The sequence below is a fragment of the Elaeis guineensis genome, chromosome 2 (assembly GCF_000442705.2).
Source record: "Elaeis guineensis isolate ETL-2024a chromosome 2, EG11, whole genome shotgun sequence".
In the NCBI taxonomy this organism is placed as follows: Eukaryota; Viridiplantae; Streptophyta; class Magnoliopsida; order Arecales; family Arecaceae; genus Elaeis; species Elaeis guineensis.
The window spans coordinates 54917103-54937985 of record NC_025994.2 but is presented as its reverse complement, the minus strand read 5'-3'; the positions used below and the strand labels follow the sequence as shown (position 1 = coordinate 54937985).

At 38.0% G+C, this 20883-nt stretch overlaps 1 protein-coding gene and 1 non-coding gene across 2 annotated transcripts in view; both read left to right on the top strand.

The window, feature by feature from the left end:
- The window catches only part of LOC140855254 (uncharacterized), a 105466-nt gene that overhangs the window by 12572 nt on the left and 72011 nt on the right, over positions 1 to 20883 (top strand). The gene's annotated exons all lie outside the window — the stretch shown is intronic.
- On the top strand, positions 15587 to 15692 carry LOC140855981 (small nucleolar RNA R71). The gene has a single exon (XR_012139421.1). It is a non-coding gene; the product is annotated as a small nucleolar RNA R71 (small nucleolar RNA).

The following is a 20883-nucleotide window of genomic DNA, read 5'->3' as shown; positions in this document are numbered from 1 at the left end:
CCAAACCCGAGAAAGAATGGGATGAGGTTGACAAGAAATTGGCACAATTAAATGCCAAAGCTATGAATGTTCTTTATTGTGCACTAGATGCTAGTGAATTTAATCGCATTTCTACTTGTGCATCTGCTAAAGAAATATGGAATAGGTTAGAAGTCACCCATGAGGGAACAAATCAAGAAAAAGAGTCTAAAATAAACATGCTTGTACATAAATATGAATTATTCAAAATAGAGCATGATGAGTCCATAACTGCTATGTTTACTCGTTTTACTGATATAATCAATGGTTTAAAGAGTCTTGGCAAATCTTATACTAACAGTGAACTTGTAAGGAAGATTCTCAGGTCACTGCCAAGAACTTGGAAAGCCAAGGTGACTGCCATCCAAGAAGCAAAGGACTTGAACACTCTACCTCTAGAAGAGCTTCTTGGATCCTTGATGACTCATGAACTTAGCATGATGCAACATCAAGAGGATGAAATCAAAAAGAAAAGAACCATTGCCCTCAAATCCACAACTTCACCTGATTATGAAACAGATGACTCTGAAGATGAAGATCAGGATGAGGAGATGGCTCTCATCACCCGAAAATTCAAAAAGTTTCTAAGAAAAAGGAAACAGGGGATGAGAAAGAAATTTACAAAAGGGGATCAAAGCATAGAAAAGGAGAAAGATCAAACCCCTATATGCTACGAGTGCAAGAAGCCAGGACATTTCAGATCCGAATGTCCTCAATTGAAGAAAGGTCCAAAGAAATTCAAAAAGAAGGCAATGATGGCGACCTGGAGTGCGAGTGATGACTCAAGCTCCGACGAGGAAACCTCAATCGAACAAGCCAATCTGTGCCTGATGGCACATGAAAATGAGGTAACTTCTGAATCCACTAGTGAATTTACTTTTGAAGAATTGCATGAAGCTTTCTATGATTCAATTGATGAATTAAAGAAACTAGGGAAGAAAAACAAAGAGCTGAAATTGGAAAATCAGTCCTTAGTGAAACAAGCTGAAATTCTTTCAATTGAAAAATTCACATTGATTCAAGAAAATCAAAACTTTAAGGATGAAATTAACAGGCTGAAATCTATAGTAGATAAGTTCACCTTAAGTTCAAACAAGCTAAATATGATCCTTGATAATCAGAAAGCTATATATGATAAGGCTGGACTTGGTTATAAACCCCTGAAGAAACAAAAATTTTTGAAGGATATTTATGCAAATTATTCAAGCAAAAAGCCTACAAATATTACTTGTTTTAAATGTGGAAGAATAGGACATAAATCATACACATGTCTTATTAACAAATATGCAAACACAAAGAAAATATGGGTTCCAAAAGGAACCATTCTGACTAACCTGAAAGGACCCAAGAAAGCTTGGGTACCTAAGACAGAAACTTGATCTGTGCTTGCAGGTGTGTCTAGCATCCCAAGAAGGAAACAGGAAATGGTATCTTGACAGCGGATGCTCGAGACACATGACTGGTGATGAATCATAATTCATCACGCTTGATGCTAAGGATGGATGGATGGTCATCTTTGGAGATAATGGCAAAGAAAAGATCATCGGGATAGGTAACATTGGTATCACTCCCTCCAAATACATTGAGAATGTTTTACTTGTTAAAGGTTTAAAGCATAACTTACTCAGCATTAGTCAATTCTGTGATAAAGGGTATAAAGTAAGTTTTGAATCATCTGTATGCATTGTGACGAGTCCTATTAACGATGGCATTAAATTTATAGGACATAGGCATGGCAATGTTTATATGGTAGACTTGAATGATTTAACTAAATTAGACATGCAATGCCTAGTTTCCTTAAATGCTAAAATAAATGAGACTAGTTGGCTGTGGCATCGTAGACTTGCACATATTAGCATGCATTCTCTTTCAAAATTAATCAAAAAGGATTTAGTTCTCGGTTTGCCAAAATTGAATTTTGAAAAGGATAGAATTTATGATGCATGCCAATTAGGTAAACAAACTAGAGTATCATTTAAATCCAAAAACACTATTTCAACTTCTAAAGGTCTAGGAGGAAAACGATATGGATTTGTAATAATTGATGATTACTCTCGTTTTACTTGGATTTTCTTTTTAGCTCACAAAAATGAAACTTTTCAAATTTTCACGAAATTTCATCGAAAAGTCACTAATGAAAAAGGGTTTTCAATTCAAAATATTAGAAGTGATCATGGAACAGAATTTGAAAATCATGACTTTGAAAATTTTTGTGATGAAAATGGAATTGGCCACAACTTCTCTGCTCCTAGGACACCCCAACAGAATGGGGTAGTTGAAAGGAAAAATAGAACCTTAGAAGAAATGGCCCGTACCATGCTCTGTGAAAGCAACCTTCCAAAATATTTTTGGGCGGAAGCTATTAACACAGCATGTTACATTTTAAATCGTGCTTTAATAAGATAATTTTTAAAGAAAACCCCCTATGAACTTTGGAAAGGAAGAAAACCAAATATTGCCTATTTTCATGTTTTTGGTTGCCGATGTTTTGTATTAAATAATGGCAAAGAAAAACTTGGTAAATTTGATGCAAAATCAGATGAAGCAATCCTTCTAGGTTACTCCTCCACTAGTAAAGCATTTAGAGTGTTCAACAAAAGAACCTTAGTAGTTGAGGAGTCCATACATGTTGTCTTTGATGAATCTAACGATCCTCCTTCAAGGAAGAATGAGGGTGTTGATGATGCAGATCCACTAATAGAAGGTATGAAGGAGATCACTCTGAAAGATTCAGCAACTCCAGAAGACAAGGATCAAGAAGATGAACAAAATGAGAAAGGTGAAAAAATTCAAGAACAACCTCAAGGTACAAATGACTTACCCAAGGAATGGAGGTATGTTCACAACCACCCTAAGGAATTAATTATCGGTGATCCTATGCATGGGGTAAAAACACGTTCTTCACTTAGAGATGTACTTAATCATTGTTCTTTTGTATCTCAACTTGAACCTAAAACTTTTGAAGAAGCTGAAAATGATCATAACTAGATTAATGCTATGCAAGAAGAACTCAGTCAATTTGAAAGAAATAATGTTTGGACCTTAGTGAAAAGACCTAAAGATTATTCAATAATTGGCACAAAATGGGTCTTTAGAAACAAATTAGATGAGCATGGAAATGTAATTAGAAATAAAGCAAGACTGGTTGCTAAGGGATATAATCAAGAAGAAAGAATTGATTTTGATGAAACCTTTGCACCTGTTGCTAGATTAGAAGCCATTAGACTTCTACTTGCTTATGCTTGCTTTATGAAATTCAAACTATTTCAAATGGATGTTAAAAGTGCATTTTTAAATGGATATATTTCTGAAGAAGTATATGTAGAATAACCCCCTGGATTTGAAAATCATGCTTTTCCCAATCATGTCTTTAGATTAAATAAAGCTTTATATGGTCTAAAACAAGCACCTAGAGCATGGTATGAAAGGCTAAGCAAATTTCTACTAAATAATGGTTTCTCAAGAGGCAATGTAGACACAACCCTATTTATTAGAAGAAACCAAAATGATATGCTAATTATACAAATTTATGTTGATGACATAATTTTTGGGTCTACTAATGAATCCCTTTGTCAAGACTTTGCTAAGCTTATGCAGGGAGAGTTCGAGATGAGCATGATGGGAGAACTCACTTTCTTTCTCGGACTCCAAATCAAACAATCAAAAGAGAGAATCTCCATCACCCAAAGCAAGTACACCAAGGAACTACTCAAAAGATTTGGAATGGAGAACTGCAAACCTATTGGCACACCAATGAGTCCCTCAAGTAAGCTTGACAAGGATAATGAAGGTAAAAGCGTAGACTTAAAATACTACAGAGGTATGATTGGCTCATTATTATATCTAACTGCAAGTAGGCCTGATATCATGTTTAGTGTTTGCTTATGTGCAAGATATCAATCTAATCCTAAGGAATCTCATTTGAATGCTTTTAAAAGAATCCTTAGATACTTAAATGGTACACAAACTATAGGGTTATGGTACTCTAAGGACTCACAAATTAATTTGTTAGGATATTCTGATGCTGATTTTGCTGGATGTAAATTAGATAGAAAAAGCACAAGTGGAACTTGCCAATTTCTTGGAGTTAACCTAATCTCATGGTTTAGCAAGAAACAAAATTCGGTGGCACTGTCTACGGCTGAGGCCGAATACATTGCAGCCGGAAGTTGTTGTGCTCAAATCTTATGGATTAAGCAACAACTCGAAGATTTTGGAATCAACCTTAAGGAAACTCCAATAAAATGTGATAATACAAGTGCCATAAATCTATCTAAAAATCCAATACAACACTCAAGATCTAAACATATTGAAATAAGACATCATTTCATAAGAGAGCATGTTCAAAACAAAAATATAATTCTTGAATATATTAGCACTGAAAATCAATTAGCTGATATCTTTACAAAGGCCCTTAGTGAGGATAGATTCTGTGAAATTAGGAGAAATCTAGGAATTCTAGATCCATTTGCCTAAACTTCTCTTAATTATTATCAAATATTCTTAGAGCTCAATTTCCAACAACTATCCTGGTTCCAAAAGCTCAGTTTTATCACTCTAAAAACTTATCATTGAGCAAAATTCTTTCTCCCAAAATTTTGAATTTTTCTGGAATTTATTTGTATTTTTCCTGATTTTCTGAACTTCATGAGTCGACCCCCATGAGTCGACTCAATGGCAAACTTGTAAATCCCACCAACTTCCATCGGGTTCATTTTTTTTTAAAACAGGAAATCCTGTTTGTGAGACGACTCATCTTCTCATCGTTCTTCTTCCGAAAGCCGTCCTCTCCAAACTTTTGTTTTGCTCCAAATCCAAGGATCAATTCTGAGGCAATTCTCCCTCCTTCTCTCCACCAAAAATCGCCTCCTTGAAAAGGACTTTTCTGTGCTTTCTCGCAGTGATAGGCGCGGGTGGAACGTGCCCTAGAACTTCACCGTTCATTCAAAATCCACTTCTTTTCTCCACCAAAATTCTTCTTTACTCTTTTGTGATCCCTCCTCCACTGAATTCAAGTCTTCTTGTCTGCTACTTTATTGGATATGGCTCCAAAGATGAAACTTCCCCAAAGGAGGAAATCAATCCGAGAGCCTGAGAAAATTATCCGAAAGAAAAGGCATGCTCAGTCTTCCACTGTTCCCAATCCAGTTTCAGTACCTGCTCAAGGTCCTTCTCAATCCTCCATAAGCCCCAGTGTAAATCTTCTTTCTGATAGAAAAGTAGAAACCGGGAAAAATATAGATTTTCGGTTCTTTGAGAAAGAAGGCTTTACTTTTGCTACCAAGATCAAAAATCAAGGATGGGAACTTTATTGCTCTCTTAAGGAAGTCACCTATGTTGATCTAGTCAGAGAGTTCTACCAGAACCTAAATTATGGAATCGGGTCTGTGACTTCAACTGTAAAGGGGATTGACATCTGTTTGGATTCTAGGATATTGGGAGAGATACTTCAGTTGCCTAGTGAAGGATACTCATATATGGAACTCCCAATTAAAGAAGAAGGGATCAGAATTATCTTAGGAGAAGATTTTTCAGGAAGTTTAAACAGATTGGAAGCAAAGCTACTGTCCATTGAGATGAGGGTCCTGCATCAGATTGTGACAAAACTTTTCTTTCCTAGGAGTGGTAGACATGACTTACTATCTGGCAGAGATGTATGTGTCATGTTTCATATCATCACTCAGACCCCCCTAAACCTCCCTGCACTTATGATAGAGGCCATGAGAGAAACTTTGAACAGATCCAAGGCACACTTGCCTTATGGTATGGCCCTTACTAGAGTATTTAGGAGGTTTGGAGTTAGCTGTGAGGGGGAGACACCTACCAAGCTCTCACATGTGGACACTTTCAACCAACACAGCCTGCACCGAATGGGAATTACAAAGACTGTTGGTGGTTGGATCAAGGGCTCTGAAGAAAGAACTAAGGAAAGGGCTGAAGACAGAACTGAAGGAAGAGTAGAAGAAGAAGGTCCATCTTCTCCTGTACATGACTTCAGGGCAGCATCACCAGATACCCAGTTCATTCCTGATACTGAGGCTGGCCCTTCTGAGTTTACTAAGATGCCCACACCAGTGTATCAGCCAGAGAGCAGAGCACCTCCATCAGAGTTCAGACTGGCTGATGATCAGATCGAGCATATATCTCAGCGTGTGGCTTCTTTGTTGTCTAGCCAGTGGAGTAGTACTTCTTTTGCACCTGGAGCTACTTCTTCTGATCAGACCATTACTCCCCACATCTCCACTGTATTTCAGATGATTTCAGATCAGTCCGTCAGGATACAGCAACTTGAGGATACAGTCTGGAGACTTACTGGCAGAGTTCTTGACTTGCAGGGGCAAGTTCTTGCATTGGCCCATCCCCAGCCACAGGAATCTACTATTGAGGTCACAGACCTCACTGCAGAGGCTGGAAGGCTCAGAGGAGCATTAGAAGGTGGATATGAGCTACTGAGGAAAGAGATCAGAGGATCGAGTGAGCATGCTACCACCCAGTTCACTGCTCTACTTCAATCTATTTCCAGAGCACTGAACGTCCTTGATTCTATCAGACTCATGGTATCAGCCCTAGCATCTCAGCATTCTCAGCCACCCAGTTCATCTCGCCCTCCTACTCGTGGCAGAGGCAGACGGGGTAGAGGACGCACTTCTGATCCATCATCTCCTCACCCTATATCTGATGACTCTGATCATTGACTTATCTAGATCTTAGGAGTTAGTATCTTGTTCTAGGATCTATACCTTGGGGCCATGTATTGACATTTAGCTGGTTGAATTTTATGTATTGAAACAATTATGATATTAATGGAATCATCTTTTACCTATATTTCTACCTCTTTGTAATGATTATATTTTAGTTATATTTCAATCTCCGATACATCTGTTGAAATATTATCTTCTCCTTGTTGTTGTTTGCTATTGATAATTGCTATATTAAGGGGGAGCAAACATCTGTGAAAAACTCTAAAGAGGAAGAAATTAAAGAATATTTCAGAAAAAGAAAAGGAAGAGTTAACTATGTTTGATGATGTCAAAAAGGGAGAGAAATTAAAATTAAACAAAAATTGAAATTAGACAAAAAGCAAAACCCTAAATTATGAGAAAAAGGGGGAGAAATTAAATTAAAACAAATATTGAAAAAATTAAACAAATATTGGAGAAATTAGACAAAAACAAGCATTGAAAGATTAAACAAAACTTTGAGAAATTTTGGTATCAAAATTTGGTATCAGACAGAACTTTAACAAAAAGTTATCCATCAAAAGCAAAATCATGAGTACAATGCAAATAAGTATTTTTTTATATATAAGCTCTGATATTCAAACTTGCTTTTGAAATTTTACTCACCTTGATACATCAATAAGAAATTTGTTTTACTCTGATACATCCTACAATTTCTTTCAACTTGATCTGATACATGATAACATTTGATCCGATACAGTGTGAAGGTTTCTCTAATATATTATAACATTTGCTCTGATACTGTATGAAATTTTCTCTGATACATTAAAAATTTTCTTGCTTTGATACATTATAAAATCTTTTCTGATATCATTGTAAAAATTATTTTTGCTCTGATACATAGAAAAAGTTATTTATCTTCTCTTGCTCTGATATATCTTGAACTCAAAATGATCTAATACCCTTTTCAAATCTTTAAGAAAATGGACAAACTATTTTTGCATTTATATTACATGCCAAAAGAATCATACTCTTTTCAAGCATATACACCTATAATGGATTCTTTTGAAATTAATGCATTAACATAAATATTTTTGTTCATATGTTTTGTCATCATCAAAAAGGGGGAGATTGTTGCTCCTAGATTGATTTTGATGATTACAAAGCAGATTGAAGGGATACAAAATTTTAAAATGAAAAAGTCCTTATGCTCTTCAAGGGCAAAATCGTAATTTCACTAAAATCCTGATTTGATAGTACCATTTGGTAGAACAAATGATTTGAAATCTATTGGTGAAAATTTCATTGTGTTTGGACTTATATTTTTGAAGTTATGAAGGTTTGAAGTGCATGAGTCGACTCATGAGTCAACTCATGGCACTGTGAGCTGATTGGCACGCAAAAATTCTCTTTGGCACGCTAGTTTTCTAGCTTGGCACGACCTGTGAGTCGACTCATGAGTCGACCCACAAGGCATGAGTCGACTCATGAGTCGACCCCTGCTAATTTGAGCCAAGAAATTCCAGAAAAGCATTCTCTGGTTTTTGCAACAGAGGTCGACTCATGAGTCGACCCCTGAAGCATGAGTCGACTCATGAGTCGACCCCTGCGACGGAAAATGTCAGCAATGGCTATTTTTTTGCCCGTTTTAATTGCCATTTATGCTTCCTAAAAATCCTCTAACGGCTCTTTATCTGCCTAAATTGTTTTCTCTTGCTTCTAATGCTACAAAATGCTTAATTTGATGAAAGAAATTGCAGATTAAATAGCGGATCAAACGTGAAATCAAATGTGAAGAGAAAAAGAGGAAAAAGAGAAGAACAGAAGAGAGGATCCGAAATTTGCAAGAAAAAGCCTGAGATCAACGAAATATCCATAGAGAAAAAGAGAGAGGATCCACAATATACCAGAGAGATTGTGAAAGAGAAAAGGAAGATCTTTCAAGGAGAGAATTCTTCACGCCTATCGTTTCAACCTTGATCTAGAGATCGTTCAAAGCTTTCAAGAGATCTTCAATCAACAATCAACCTCTTCTCAAGCGTTCAACCGTTCATTCATCTTGAGAAAATCTGAAAAATGGGTTCTTCATTTGAGTAAAGCTTTTATTGTTATATTTGCTCATTTAAGGAGCTGTTATTGTATTCATCTGTGCTCTAAATATTCTTACTCTTTGTGAGTTTTTGCTCTTATTTTTGGAGGATTTCCAAAACAAGAAAAGGTTGATCCGAACCTGAAATCGGAGTGTTTTGGGTTTGCTTGTACCCGGAAAACAAGTGTTCTAGCTTGGGATAGCTAGGGTCGGAGTTTCCGACGTCTTGTATTGTAGCTTGGGATAGCTAGTGTCGGAGTTTCCGACGTTTTGTATTCGGGTTGAATACAAAGGATAGTGGATTGAAATTCCCAAGTGGGATCTTGGAGAGTGGATGTAGGTGCAAGGTTAGCACCGAACCACTATAAATCCTTGTGTTTGTGGTGTGCTTTATCGCTTTATCTTATTTCTTTATTATATCCTTGCAATACTACTTTAGGTAATTAATATTGATTTAAAGCCATTTATTTGTTCTTCATAAGTTATTTGTTGGGCTTAAAATTTTTAGAAACCCAATTCACCCCCCCTCTTGGGTTGCATAGCTGGGCAACAAATGTCAAACGTGTCTTATCCGCGTGAGAGGATAAAGATAAGTGGTTGCACATTTGAATTCAAATTGAGTTTGAATTCAAATGCAAACCAACTCATCCCTATCCACTTATGGCATGAGAAGAGAAGGGCATGGACTTTTTGTGCATGAAAATATTTCATGAGAAACCTTTTCTTGTGTAAGTTATGTGGCGCACAAGATGGATAAGCATGAAGGCACAAGAGATAAGTTATCCATACTAATTCAAACACGCTTTGAATTTGAATGGTTAACTAATCAGCTTTATCCATCCATATGGCACACAAAAGTGGGCGTGGGGAGGGCTTTGCATGAGAAAAAATTCATGAGAAATTCCTTCTCGTGAATTCAAATGGGTGCAGTGGATGTGAGGTGGCGCAAGGAGTTTGGGTCAAGGTGATTTCATTATTTAAACCAACCTAATTGAACCAAATAAGTTAGGCCCAATTAGACTAATTTAAACCCAACATAATTAGACTTAATTAGGCTTAATAAAATCCTAATCAAATCAGGAATTGACTAAGCCCAACCCCTGATCAAATCAGGGACCAAACCATCTCGATGATTAGGTCAACTCTTAACCTAATCGGGTCAAACCCAACTGAATCCAATTCAATTGGACTTGATCCAAAAATAATTACTCAATCAAATTAAGTTAATTAGCGATCAAATCACTAATTAAATCTCTCATAAATATTGAGTCCAAATCTGATGGGCAATCAGGTATCAAAATCCATCAACATGAAATCCTGATCGAAGAGTCCCAAACCAGTGGGACTCTTGACCCCGGTACCCAAAATGTGTGGGACTTGTGATCAGAGAATCTTGATTCTCGATCACAGAGTCTCAGATATGTAAGACTCATAGTCCATGAACATTAGGACTCTTCATCAGCCATCAAATCAGATAGGAACCTCTAATGTGTGTGACCCCGTAGGTTCGAACCTAAGTCGGTAGCACAGGAACCAATTTCTGTACTAATCGAAGTGACCATCTAGCAATGGTATCCGACATCTAGATAGGTCGAATAGTCACAATTGCAATACTCAGAACCTACATGAATATGGTTACTGTATAATTCATCCCTTTTGACCCCTGTGTTTAGGATGACTTAGGGTTAAACTGTCAACCCTGATTAGATCATCCGAGTCGTGCTCAACTCAATCAATCCTGTGACTCCTCACTAGGACTACCTTGGCCAAGGCTTTTTTAAATTGAAACATAACTGTACATAGCTCCTGAACTGGAGTGGTCAATCTCATCTTGACACACGCACCGATAAATCAAGTACTTGACTACACCTAGCAGCCTTCCATCACTGAATTAGAAATTCAGGTAGTCCAGTACCTAAATGTAGTGAGTTGCTTGCAAGTCATCGTGGCGGTCTCAGATCAGAGGGATAGTTATACCCATATCCCATCGGAGTAAATCTTGACAGTAGAAAAAGCTCCGGAGTCGGTCACGTTCAGTGCAGATGTACCCTTACATCTCACCTGTATGCCATACCAGTGTCTCCATACTCTTTGGTTAAGAGGACAACCAACCTATATGGCACACAACGATCTATGCTCAATAAATATTGTTGTCCTTGATAACAACGTATCATTTGATCGCGAACAGGTTTAAGGACTAAATGACAAATCCTCCTTTGTCGAGTCTAAATAGTCCTAAGGACTTCACCACAACATAGGAGTTCATTAGAAGATGACAATTTGTGATGAAAAATATTAAAATAATTTTTATTTATTTATGATTCATGTACTAATATAATAAAGAGCACAACCATCAACAGGCTGACGATTGGCTTTGGGATACTATTTCCAACAATCTCCCACTTGGCCTAAAGTCAATCGGTGCAGTATCTAATACCCATCTTCGACTTGAAGTCGTCGAACTCCTTCACCGCAATGGCTTTAGTGAATGGGTGATGCGTAGTCGTTGATAGCACCAAAAATAACTCTACTCACTACGTAGGTAGGATGAGTCGAGATCGTATCCTCAGGGACCTTGGGCTAAGTTGAGATTGCAAGGTAAAAAAAAGAAGCATTATTTTTGATTTAGAAAATAAATTATCATAAAATTGAGGTAATTAAAAAATAAAGAGCTCGGGAGTTTTGAATTAATTTGCACTAGCAGAGTTGTATCTCTTTTTTAACTAAATAGATGTGATTAATCTTAGGAAAAATATCTGTCTTTCCTCGGCACGCTCCGTACCCGTAGATCACGGTGCGTCTCCGAAAAGTACTAGGTACCCAACTCTTCTTTCCTCGGTACGCCCCGTATCCGTAGATCACGATGCGTCTCCGGAAAGTAAAAGTTATTCCTAATATTAATCTAACAAGAAAGCATAAATAAAAGCATATGATAGGAAGCAAATAAAGAACTCATGACAATTTAAATAAAAAGCATAATCTTTATTGCATATAAAGAAATACAGGAAAGTTTAGAACAATAGACCATCTCTGTGTCGTTACAAAATTTTTTCTCCACTCTCGAGACTGCTAGCCTAGCTGCTCATGAAGTAGTCCCTTTCTATTCCTCTATGCAAGGCTCTAGAAGAATTTCTGGGCTCTCCCTCCAATGAGAGTACAAAAGTCTTTTTATAAGTGTTAGGAGGGAGGAGTTTTACATGATTTTCCGATGTGGGACTAAAAAAATATAAATCTTTCAAAATATTTTTAAATATTATTTTTTTCCTTATTTTGAACTTGTCTGCCGTGCGCCCACACCCGCGTCAGTGCCCGTCCCCGCGTCCATGCCGCGTCCCACGTCCGCGCCCCGCATCCACGCCGCGTCCCATTCCGCATGTCTACGCCGCGTCCCGTGTCCACGAGCCAAAGAATTCACGCGCGCCCATGAGCCAAAGAATTCACGTGCGCCCAGGCTTTTGAATCCACGTTAAACCGCCCAGAGCCAAAGAATTCACGTGAATCCTTTTTTTTTTATATTCCAAAAAGAAACAAAAGTTCCTTCATAATGACATCTATATCCTTTTTGGATTCCTTGCATAGTATCTTCATTTTCTATAATACCGGATGCATCTTTCTTTTATTTTAATTTTATTTTAAGTCCAATTTTCTTCAAACTTGAGTCTTTTTGATCTATGAATTGGACTCTTTGTATCGGCGATCACCTTTCCTGTAAAACATAGAAAGAAACATCAAATTTTTAATAAATAAGATAAATTAAATATAATTTTTTAATTTAAAATACTTAACTTAAGTGTTTATCACACCCCCCAACTTGAATTTTGCTCGTCCTCGAGTAAAATAAATATATCAGCATTGTGTACTGACTTGATTTTGAATAAAAAGTAGGTTAGGCATCCCAAAAGGTAGATGTTACTTGGTCAGACCATTAAAGAGATATTTCATTGGATTATTAATTTGACCCAATTAGTGGCTGAGTATTAACTAAAGAAATTTCAGAACTTTTCTTTCACCAACTCTCCACTTTACTCTTTAAATCCTCTAACTTAATGGAAAAGAGGTTTATTATCTTCTTGCAATTTAGTCTCCTTAATATATATATATATATTATTATTATTATTATTATTATTATTTTTATTTTATTTTTTTTTTTTTAACATTGCCTACCTTTTTACGCGAACCACAACGCTTACTTAGGCGAAAGGGCCCGGTTACTCAGTAGGAGACCAATGTTGTTTTTTTTTTTTTTTTTTTTTTTTGCATACCTCGATCTTTCCACCTAATTTCTCATGAAGCAGATTTTTTATTGAGATCAGTAAGAAGAAGGTTGTAGAATCACTCCTAAAATTTGATCTAGTTTAAACCCTACCATTCATTGGGTTTTCTTAATAATTTATTCCTCAGTATCTCTAAAATTATCTTGATCGTTAATCATTCATTTATTAGGATGCCTAATTGACTCTTAATCAAAATTTGAATACACAAAACTAATTATTTCTGACCATACTCGAGGATTTGATTAATTTCTCCCCCCAACTTAATCTACATTGTCCTCAATGGAGTAGAAAAGAAAAGAAAATAAAAGGAGAGAGTGCACCTGGGATAATTTTGCTTCGGAAGTTGAAGATAGCTTCATTGATTAATAGGCTCTTGTTCTAAATTCCTGCAACTGCGATAAAGTAAAAAAATATGAAATCGTTGGGTTGCCTCCCAACAAGCGCTAAGTTTTATGTCTTCAGCCAGACGTCAAGTTTATTAACAGACTCTTCCATACAGAGTGGTCCTTTATTCTTTAAAAAAATGATGATCAGTTAAAACAAAATAGAAGAAATTTGGGTTGCCTCCCAAAAAGCGCTAAGTTTTACGTCTTCAGCCAGACGTCATATGCAATAAAACCAACAAAAGATGGGTAATGGCTCATACTTGATTGTCCGTGGAGGAGTGATTTTATCATGTGGTGTATCCAACAATATGTTAACTTCTTTCATATATCCCTTAAAGTCATACACTCCAAAGTGAGCCAAGCAAGTATCTAAGGGTTCAGGTGCTAGAATTGTGGGTGTTGCATCTTCTATAATATCTTCTAGTGTATCTACTTTGAAGCAACTATCCATTGATGGTCCTTGGGAAGCACCAAACACATTCAGTCTTAGTTTCTTATTCCCAAACGATACGTCCATGACTCCTGTCCTACAATTGATGCATGCATTCGTCGTAGCTAGGAAAGGTCATCCTAAGATAATGAGAATTTGTCTGGGGTTGCCACTTAATTCCATATCGAGAACCAAAAAATCAACTGGAAAGTAAAACTCATCTACCTTGACCAAGACATCCTCAAGCATTCCACGTGGTTCCTTAATTGATCTGTCGGCTAACTGTAATGTGACTGATGTGGGTTTCAGTTCTCTAAATCCAAAAAGTTCATACACCGAACTAGGTAAAAGATTCACACTTGCCCCTAAATCCAGAAGAGCTTTTTCAATGTGATAATCTCCTATAACACAGGAAATGATGGGGGCTCCTGGGTCCTTAAGCTTTGGAGGAGTGGCATGCTGGAAGATAGAACTAGCCTGTTCAGTGAGACATACTTTCTTTAGGATTTGTAATCTAGATTTACGTTTTTGGGTGCACAAATCCTTCAAAAATTTGGCATAAGCAGGGACCTGTTTGATTGCGTCTAGAAGGAGAAGATTAATTTGGACTTGCTTAAACAATTTCAACATCTCATCGAGTTTTTCTCCCTTCTTATCTGCAGGAATAGGGGCTTTCAGAGCATCCGAAAATGGGGCTTTAGGCAAGTAAGATGATTCCGGTGCAGTTGGTTCCTTCTCTATTTTCAGGTCCTCCTTGTTCTTGGGTGATTTGGATTCGGTTAGAGATTTAGGGTCAGTCTCATTGGTTTTACTAGTGTGTTCAATGACCTTCCCACTTCTCAGAGTCATGATTGATTTGGCATGTTCAGAAAAAGCTTCTGGGGTATTAGAACTCCCAATCACAAATTGCCCTCTTGGGTTGCTCTCTGGTTGGCTAGGTAATTTTCCTCCTTCCCTCCTACTGAATGCAGTTGCTAGTTGACCTATTTGGGTCTCTAGCTTAGCAATGGATTGTGTGTGGGAGTTAAGGATCTGAGTGTTGACTTCTAATCGTTCTAGTGCTTTCAAGACTTTTTCCTCAAAAGCTAAGCTGTGACCAGTAGTAGATGGTTGAGGAGCATTTTGAAATTGATGGTATGATCCATGCCTATATGTTAGATCCTGATATTGAGGTCGAGGTATGGCAGGACCAACCACTGGTTGTGGTCTCCAGGAAAAATTTGGATGGTTTCTCCAGCCGGGGTTATAAGTGTTCGAATATGGATCGTTTCCTGATCTGCGAGCTTGTTGGACTTGCTGAACCTGCTCGTGCACAAACTCAGGAAATTGGGGTGCGGCTGGGCATTCACTAACAAAATGGTTCGGACTTGCACACAATGCACAAACTTCTTGGATTGGATTAGGTGGAATCGGGGATTGTCCAGTGTTTAGAAGACGATCTAATTTTTGGGACAGTTCATTTACCTTTTGATGGATATCTATGGCATTTCCTACTTCATATATTCCACCTCTTTTTGAGTTTAACATGGGTTTATCTCTAATAGAGGCAGACATATGATGTAATAAATTTTCACTTAAAATTTCAAACAGTTGCCATGCCTCATCCTCACTTTTCAGCATAAATATCCCACCGCATGATGCATCGACCATTTGTCGATGTCTTTCAGAGAGCCCATCATAAAAACATTGGATTAACTGCCACTTGGGTACAGCATGGTGGGGACATTTTCTAATAAGATCTTTTAATCTCTCCCATGTTTCATGAAACATTTCTCCATCTAATTGGGAAAAACTAGTTATGGCTTTCCTTATTTGATTAGTTTTTCCTATGGGAAAATATTTCTTGAGAAACTCTCCTTGCAGCTGGTTCCAGGTTGATATAGTCATGGAATCCAAAGTATGTAGCCAGTATTTGGCTTTGTCCTTAAGTAAAAAAGGGAATAATTTCAACCTAAGAGCATCATCGGAGAAGTTGTGAATTTTGACAGTTGAGCATATCTCAAGAAATTCTTCAAGATGTTTATAAGGGTCTTCATTACTAAGTCCATAAAATGAAGGTAACATTTGGATTATACTGGATTTAATTTCATATTGAGTGGCCTCCACAGGGGGTACTTGAATACAAGGAGAGTAGGTATATGTGGAAGGAGTAAAGTACTCCTTCAATTGCTTGGGTGGATCATTCTCCTGATTTCGGTCCATCTTTTTATGTCTGTTGGCTCTAAAGGTTCTTTCTATTTCTGGATCAAAAAGTTGGATTTCTGGTCGTAACGATCTACGGCCAAGCATACACCTTACAATTATACTGTAGAGCATACACAGAATTTTTTTTTTTTTTTTTATATAATATATATTTTTATAATAAAGTGAGAAAAGAATGAAGAAAATCTAAAGAGAAGAACCTAAGAATCTTAAATCTATGAAAAGGGAGAAATTAATTAATGTTTAGATGTTAATTACAATCAACTTAAACAATCATAGACTCTCTATCTTATGGTTAACTTAGATCTAGACAGCTCCTACTTTCAAGATTGCTTTTGAGCACTCCAAGCTCAAGACTGACTAACTAACTCGGCCAGGTAAGCGTAAGATGTGGGAGGTTTCCTGCTCGTTGCTTTCCTTAGACACCAACTAAGTTGGCCAGGTCAGTCAACGGAACCAATTGAAAACCACTTTCTTTAACCACTTGCCTTAGACACCGAGCAATTAACCAATCCGCACTCGGTTCAACTCTAGAGCTTTCTTATCCTATTGAGCTCGAAATTCTTAGGGCTGACGTCTAGTTGATTTTAAATTAAGGTCTAGGTTATGCAAATGCAAGGGAGTGATTTGTGGGCCAAGGAAGGGCGATCAAATCCCTACCTTATCTGGTTAATGGGTTATTGCCCTTAAGATCAATTATGGAGATGCAATGCAAAGAAACAAGGTGTCCAATCAGGTTAAAAATTTTTATATTTGAGGTTACGCTATTTTAGTTAAGTGTTATGAAATGTCAGTGGTTTTTTTTTTATATAATTTTATCTTTTTATATATATATTTTTTATTTTTATTTTTATTTTATTTTATTTTGTAAGAAAATAAATTTAAGTGATTAAGTCTAAAAAGCAATAAACCACTGGGCTATGAAAAGTAGCAAATTATTCTAAGCAGCAAAATTCCTAAGTAGTAAATTAGTTATGCAAGGTAATTCTGTAATTATGCAAATAAGATTATCTAGCTAGAAAGTACTGAAAAAAAAATTTAAAATGAGAAATAAAAATTGAAAAGTATTTTTTTTAAAATTTTTTTTTTAAAATTTTTTAATTCAACCGTGCCAAGATCCCCGGCAACGGTGCCAAAATTTGATGCGTAGTCGTTGATAGCACCAAAAATAACTCTACTCACTACATAGGTAGGATGAGTCGAGATCGTATCCTCAGGGACCTTGGGCTAAGTTGAGATTGCAAGGTAAAAGAAAGAAGCGTTGTTTTTGATTTAGAAAATAAATTATCGTAAAATTGAGGTAATTAAAAAATAAAGAGCTCGGGAGTTTTGAATTAATTTGCACTAGCAGAGTTGTATCTCTTTTTTAACTAAATAGATGTGATTAATCTTAAGAAAAATACCTGTCTTTTCTCGGCACGCTCCGTACCCGTAGATCACGGTGCGTCTCCAGAAAGTACTAGGTAACCAACTCTTCTTTCCTCGGCACGCCCCGTATCCGTAGATCACGACGCGTCTCCGAAAAGTAAAAGTTGTTCCTAATATTAATCTAACAAGAAAGCATAAATAAAAGTATATGATAGGGAGCAAATAAAGAACTCATGACAATTTAAATAAAAAGCATAATCTTTATTGCATATAAAGAAATACAGGAAAGTTTAGAACAATAGACCATCTCTGTGTCGTTACAAAATTTCTTCTCCACTCCCGAGACTGCTAGCCTAGCTGCTCATAAAGTAGTCCCTTTCTATTCCTCTATGCAAGGCTCTAGAAGAATTTCTGGGCTCCCCCTCTAATGAGAGTACAAAAGTCTTTTTATAGGTATTGGGAGGGAGGAGTTTTACATGATTTTTCGATGTGGGACTAAAAAAATACAAATCTTTCAAAACATTTCTAAATATTATTTTTTTCCTTATTTTGAACTTGTCTGCCGTGCACCCACACCTGCGTCAGTGCCCGTCCCCGCGTCCACACCGTGTCCCGCATCCGCACCCCGCGTCCACGCCGCGTCCCGTTCTGCATGTCTACGCCGCGTCCCATGTCCACGAGCCAAAGAATTCACGCGCGCCCACGAGCCAAAGAATTCACGCGCGCCCAGGCTTTTGAATCCACGTGAAACCGCCCAGAGCCAAAGAATTCACGTGAATCCTTTTTTTTTTTATATTCCAAAAAGAAACAAAAGTTCCTTCATAATGACATCTATATCCTTTTTGGATTCCTTGCATAGTATCTTCATTTTCTATAATACCGGATGCGTCTTTCTTTTATTTTAATTTTATTTTAAGTCCAATTTTCTTCAAACTTGAGTCTTTTTGATCTATGAATTGGACTCTTTGTATCGACGATCACCTTTCCTGTAAAACATAGAAAGAAACATCAAATTCTTAATAAATAAGATAAATTAAATATAATTTTTTAATTTAAAATACTTAACTTAAGTGTTTATCAATGGGTCGGCCAGGTTCTCCTTTCTGTCGATCTTCTGAAGGTCGACGTCACGTCGATCCACGATTTCCCGGATGAGATGGTTGCGGTGCAGAATATGCTTCATCCACTGGTGTGCCTTCGGTTCCTTCGCCTGAGCAATGGCTCCAGAGCTGTCACAGTAGAGCAGAACTGGACCAACAGGGAGGGTGCTACTCCGAGCTCGGTGATGAATTTTTTCAGCCACACCGCTTCTTTGGCAACATCTAATGCAGCGACATACTCCACCTCGCAAACTAAATCAGCCACTGTGTGCTGCTTGGAACTCTTCCAGAAGACAGCCCTACCATTAAGGGTAAAAATAAATCCCGACATACTCTTGCTGTCATCGTGATCAGACTAGAAACTAGAGTCTGTAAACTCTATAAGTCTCAAGTCTGATTCACCATAAACAAGCCACTGGTCCTTAGTATTTCTCAAATACTTCAGGATGGTTTTAACAACCTTCCAGTGATTCTCTCCTAGATCAGATTGATATCTACTCACTATCCCTAGTGAGTATGCCACATCTGCTCATATACATGTCATGGTGTACATGATAGATCCCACTGTCGAAGCATATGAAATTCTATCCATACGCTCTCTCCGTTGAGGTGTTGTCGGACAATCCCTCTTCGAGAGAGAAATTCCATGGCCTATCGGTAGATAGCCTTTCTTGAAATTCTCCATGCTGAACTTTTTCAGCATAGTATCAATGTACGTGGACTGGGATAAGCCAAGCAACTTTTTAGATCTATCTCTATAGATCCTCATCCTTAGAATGTAGGAAGCTTCTCCCAGATCCTTCATGGAGAATTATGACGACAGCCAAATCTTTATTTCCTGTAATGCAGGGATATCATTCCTAATTAAGAGAATGTCATCTATATACAATACAAGAAATACTACTACTAGACCATTAGCTCACTTATAAATGCAGGGCTCTTCTCCATTCTTAACGAAGCCATACATCTTGTTCGTCCTATCAAAACGTATGTTCCAACTCCGAGATGCTTGTTTAAGTCCATAAATAGACCTCTGTAGCCTGTGTTGGAGCATGATCCCGGCTCCTCCCATGGATCTTGGGTGCAATGGAACCAGCAACGAACAGATATGGAGACTTCTGGACATGATTGAAGGCCCTTGACGAAATCAGCCTAGTTGCTATTTTCTTCATCAGCCTTTCATTTCAGATGAAGAACACCTCTGAAAATACCTCTAAAAAATTCAATATCTAGTACCCAACCAGATCAGGCCTGGACTGAGGTCCTCCAATTTGTAGATCTTAAATCAGGATATTCTAGATGGGGAAGAAGGTAGATGGAGATAGACCTCGCAGATCTGTCCTGCTGCAGCCTTTCCTGTAGATCTGTTGATGGAGATCTCACCCGTGCCTCAAATGACCTCAAATCAACTCCAGATCTGAGAGGAACTTGTACCAACCTCTTCGTGAGAGATTCTAGGTTCTGGACTGATGTTTGGGTGGCTGCAAGAGAGGAGAAGACAGATCTGGTTGGCGGCTGCAAGGGGGAAGGGGCTAGCGCCTCCCCTTCTTCTCTTTCCTTTTATGGACTGACGGCAAGAAACCCTAGGGTTTCTTACTCCTGGGGTGTGGAGAATGGCTGGAGAGAGAGAGAGAGAAGAGAGAGAGAGACTTGGGAGAAATGGTTTCTTGTATTCCTTGGCTTAATCAACCTATACAAGTATATGTATATATAAACACAGGGTCAAGTGACCCAAACCCAAAACTCCCTTGACCAACTCTATGGGAGATTAGGTTAACCCAAGCCCATGTACACCCATGACTCGACCTAATCTCACCTATCCTGGGCCCAGACCTGGCCCATAAAGAATTGGTCCCTTGAGGCCCACATAACCTAGACCTCAAGAACCCGAAAGGCCCACAGCCTTTCAACCTAGGGCCCAACTAGCCCTAGAGCCTCTATGAAGCCCTCATGAATGATGGATCTTGGCCTTAGCCTTGATCCCCTGGGCCTTGGGCACACCACCTAGATCACAACAATCTTCACCTTGGTGTCCCAAGGCCTCAACCAGCTCCACTCTATCCATCAGCCGCATCAGCTCAACACATCTTTGAAAGCTATCCCGTGGAAGTACCTTCGTAAGTGCATCAGCTGGATTCTCCTTGGTATGTACCTTTACCAGCTCCACCTCGCCATCCTCCACAAGCTCCCTGATCCGATAATACTGAATATCGATGTGCTTTGTCCTTGCATGATAGACTGAGTTCTGTGCTAATAGAAGTGCACTCTGGCTGTCACAGTGTACTCTAACGGTCTCCTGAGTAAGGCCCATCTCCGTCAACAAATCCTTCAGCCAA